A 5,284-nucleotide genomic window follows, 5' to 3' on the forward strand; every position below is an offset into this window, starting at 1 on the left:
AAGATTACTCTACCCAGCAAAGCTGTCATTTAGTATCGAAGGAGAGAGAAAGTATTTCCCAGGCAAAACAAAACAAAACAAAACAAAACAAAAAACTAAAGAACTTCATAACCACCAAGCCAGTATTACAGGAAATGTTGCGGGGGGGGGGGGGAGGGGCGGGATTTCTTTAAGAAGAAAAAATGTGTATCAAAAATATAAATAAAGAATGGCAACAACTACATATCTATCAACTAGTACTTCAAATGAAAAAAATTAAATGCTCCAATGAAAAGATAGAGTGACTGAATAACTAAGACATATGCTGCCTACAAGAGACTTGTTTCAGATCAAAAGACAGAGACAAAGTAAAAGGATGGAAAAAGTATTTCATGAAAATGTAAATAAGAAAAAAAAAATGTCTAGGGTTGCAATACTATTCCAGACAAAATAGACTTTAAAACAAAGGCTATAATAAGACACAAAGAAAGACCCAGTAATCCCACTTCTGGGTATTCATCCAAAGAAACCCAAAACACTGCTTCAAAGAGACATGTGAAATCCACATGTTCATTGCAGCATTATTTACAATAGGCAAGATATGGAGGCAACCTGGGTGTCCATCAATAGATGAATGGATAAAGAAGAGGCGGCACATATATACAATGAAATATTACTCAGCCGTAAGAAAGGAGAAAGAAAGAAAGAAAGAAAGAAAGAAAGAAAGAAAGAAAGAAAGAAAGAAAGAAAGAAAGAAAGAAAGAAAGGAAGGAAGGAAGGAAGGAAGGAAGGAAGGAAGGAAGGAAGGAAGGAAGGAAGGAAGGAAGGAAGGAAGGAAGGAAGGAAGGAAAGAAGAAAAGGAAAGGAAAGAAAAGAAAAAGAAAAAGAAAAAGAAAAGAAAAAGTAAAGAATAAAGAAAAGAAAAAAGAAAAGAAAAGAAAAAAAGAAAAAAGAAAATCTTGCTATCTGCAACAATATGTATGGACCTAGAGGGTATTGTGCTGAGTGGAGTCAGTCAGAGGGACAAATGCCATGATATCACTTACATGTGGAATCTAAAGAACAAAATAAACAAATAAAACAGAAACAAACTCATAGATACAGAGAACATTTTGAGGGGTACCAGATGAGAATGAAAAAGTAGGAAGAGATTAAGAAGTACAAATTAGTGGATACAAAATCGTCAGGGAGTTGTAAAGTATAGCATAAGGAATTTAGTCAACAATATTGTAATAGCTACGTATGGTATCTGAGGGGTACTAAATTTATCCGGTGATCACTTCGTAAGTTATATAAATGAATGATCGCTATATCATACGCCTGAAACTAATATAATATTGTATGCCAATCATAATTGAAAAATGAAAGTTTTTAAAAAGTTATGTAATGCGATCTCTCTAATATCTCCTTGTACGGTACCCACCCTTCTTGTGATGATGTGAGATGGTAAAATGTGTACGTGAAGAGATGAAGTGAGATGAATGATGTAAGTATCGCGACATTATGTTAGGCCATTATTGACCTTATGACATACATAACAGGCGCTTTACAGCTTCTTTGTGGCATATCCAAATTGCCAGCATTACGATTCTTGCGCTTTGGGGCCATTATGAAGTAAAATAAGGATGACTGGATCACGAGCGTCGTGATTCCTCGAGAGCTGATCCGATAACCACGGTGGCTACTAAGTAGCTCCTGGGCGGGGGGCACCTACAGTGTGGAGACGCTGAACAAAGGGAGAAGTCACAGCTCGGGCTGCGCGGGATTTCATCACGCTACTCGTAACGGCACGCGATTTTAAACATATAAATTGTTTACTTCTGGAATTTTCCACTTAACATTTTCCAACCGCAGTTGACCATGGGTAACAAGTGAAACTGTGGATGTGGTAAAGGGTGGGGAAATGATTACTCGAAAACCCAAAGAGCAGGTTTTTAACAACTTACGCATTCACTAATCCCCTATAAAATTAGAAATCTGATTACTAAGAAACCTAAATGACCCCGTTCAAGACTCTGACAGAGGAATCATTTTTGTGAAATTAGAAACTTTTAAGAGAATAAAAGCAGTCATGAAAGAACATTCTAGAATGACAGATGGGACAACATTTATCATTACAAACAAAATACAAGAGAAAAAGCGCTGATTATAAGGAAAAACTAAAGCCTTTAATGACAACTTCAAAGCGCTGTTTCATATTCTCTTATGGAACTTTGCCATCAATCTCCATTCCTTACTAATCATCACGTTAAACTGTGTTCAATGGTAGATGATGAAAGCTTCTAAATTTCTTTGCCAGAGGGATTTCAGAATCATTCTGTCTGCTGATCCCCCGTTCAACCAAAAAAATATTAACACGGTCAGTGATTCTTATCGTCAAGGACTACAATGGTTGTTTCCACAACTTAAAGGACTGACAATTGGCTATCCCTACTAAGTTCAATGTTTTTACATTTAATAGTGACAGGTCCCTCCTGAGTTCGTTTAACACCACTTTAACAACTCCTCATTTTTTCATCTACATTCCTGCTGAATGAAACTCTGCTTTCCAAGCTCCTCTTCTGCCAATTCCTTCATATTTATTAATATTCCATACTATCTGCACCTTCATTTCCTTCTCCCCCTTGCTAGTCTCACTAGATGCTACCATATCATACACTTGTCAACTCTCATCACCTTCTAAGTGACTCCTAGTTCCCCACTTCCAGCCCTCAGCTCTAAAACCACATTCCTGTGTACCTACTAGACATTTCCACCCGAAAGCCAAGAAAGCACTCCAGATACATTGTTCAAGGCAATGTGTCCAAAACCATATTCAACTCCCCCTCCAAACATGCTGCTTTTCCTAAGAACCGACATTTCTATGTCCAGCTGTCAAAATGAAACACTTGGGGCGCTGCAGACCCCTCTTTAACTCCTTCCTCCCACTAAGCTAAGGAGGGAGCCATCTCTCACATGGAAAGGAGCTTCATGTTATGGTTTCTGCTTGCTCTTCCAGCTTCGTCTCCCCCGCTCACCTCCCTAAAAAGTCTCTTTTAATTCTCATTCTTTTACTTCCGCTAAGTTCTCTTCTTTACCTTGCTAAACTGCAAATTCCTACAATCTCTCAGACTTACCTCAAGCATCTCCTCTTGGAACCTGATAATTCTTTCAATATTGTTTATTGATGATAGAGATCAAAATAACTTTGGTTTGGTACTAAGGACAAATCTTGGCTTTACTGCTCATATGCTAGTAGAGTAAATGAGACTATAAATAATTACAATGTGGTTTGCTAAGTACCAGGATGAAATAGGCACAGGGTGCTATGGCAACAGAGAAAGCATATACAATCATTTATGTGTGTTATCTCTATCAGCTTTGCTTGGACTAAGCCTTATAGGTAAGTACAATTTGCCAGGTGGACAAGGTAAGTCAGAGGAAGGCATTAGGTATCAGGGCACATTCTGGTAACTCCTCGTACAGTGTAGCACACCATGGAAAAGTCGGGGGCGAGGAGAGAAGGCTAGAGGAGGGATTACATTATGAAGACCTAGGAAAGATAACTGGCAGCCATAGGAGGGACATTAGAGGCCAGGAGACAATGAGGAGGCTAGTGCGTCGTGCCTAACAAATGACAGCCTTTTAAAAAAGCAGTGGGATGGGACAGCAGTTATCTCTGTCCTGGACACAAAGTAACACACACTTAATCCTCATAGGTAATGTTCCCGTTTTTACAGAAGAAACTCAAGATCCTAAGGATGTTACTCACTCAAGATGACATAGCTCACAAGTAGGAGGAGCAGAGATTCAAAGTTCAAAGACCCTACTCTAAAGTGGAATAATGTGCCAATAATGCATGTCTAAGTACAAATCAACAATCATGTTTTCACAGCAAATTCTGGCCTGTTCAATTTACCAGAATCCCCATACAAACTTATCATAGAGAGGCACAGGAAGGGCAGAGGGAAGAGACTGGCAGGTGTAGGGTTACAGATCATAGATTTTAATACTCCAAGGTCTGTACAGTCTTAGTTGCATATCCGAATCCTAATGTTATGAGTAGAATGTACAAATTCTCCAATTAATAACTTTGCACAAGCCACAAAGTTTAAATGTAATCTTATTAGCCTGGAAAAAGCTCTACTCTACCCACTTATTCTTATTGTGCTGGGCATGGAAAAGAAGTATTCATTTAAAAATAAAACCTGTGAAAATATGCTAAAATGACATCAATATTCTTCCTTAAGCAAGGTTAATTGGGGAATAAGATATTCAGTATCTTAAAACTTATTTACCTAACACGCTATATGTATGAAACATACATGTGTTTGGCAATGTTTGTAAAATGTAGCATAACACTTCTAATAACAAGGTATTAAAGCTAAGTGAACACGAATATTCCTCCAAAGTTGTCCTTTAGCATTCAGTCATTACTTTGCTTTAAAAAGAAAATTATCTAAGTTCAGAAATGACTGATCTCAGAAGATATATACAAAAATCTACCAAACTGAGTTACGTAATTACAAGAAACACGTGTAAGCCCTAAATGTCTTGACATTCTTTGAAACTTACAAAGGAGAGGTTTTACATTGACTTACTCAACTCAAATGCTTTATTTTTATTACAGTATTAAAGATTTATTCTAGACATTAAAAGAAACATGGTAAGATCTGAACTATTTTAGGTAAAAAAGCCTCCTCAAGTGTATTAACGGCAGCCATACACAATATGCTAAGGTGTATGATAAAAGAAAACCTGAAAATGCTGCAAAAAAGAACAGAACGCATCCTCAAGCCTCGAGACAAAGATGGCAGACATGTCTCAAATCACATGTAACTCAATTAAGTGGCTACCTACAACAGAGTGGTGAGACTGGGGGACAATTTGGGCAAAACGTATCACAAGTGCTTGCCTTGGGCACAAGAGTGTGATAATCTGTGCACACATGGCCTATTCTTGCCTTGTGCTGGCCAAGACTGTACTGGAATTCTTCTATTGTTGACAGGGTACTTCATTGTTGTTTCACATCAGATAATGCACCTTGTGATTTAAAGAAATCCGCAAAATAAAGGGGCAAGTTTTGTGAGGTATTTTTTTTTTCCCCATGTCTGACAAAAAAATGAACCTACAATTAGTTTTCCACAAAACACTAATGGATGGCTTCAGTTAAAATAACTAGTTATGTTTTTCAAGTGCTCTTCTTATTCATCTGGAAAATTCAGTGTTACATGTCTAATATACATGTGTGCATCTGTGTATCTATACACACACACACATGCAGTTTTAGGAAAAAAATATCAGCATTTCAGCTTGGTAATTTAAG

Source organism: Rousettus aegyptiacus, unplaced genomic scaffold, assembly GCF_014176215.1.
Source record: "Rousettus aegyptiacus isolate mRouAeg1 unplaced genomic scaffold, mRouAeg1.p scaffold_m13_p_12, whole genome shotgun sequence".
NCBI classification, from domain to species: Eukaryota; Metazoa; Chordata; class Mammalia; order Chiroptera; family Pteropodidae; genus Rousettus; species Rousettus aegyptiacus.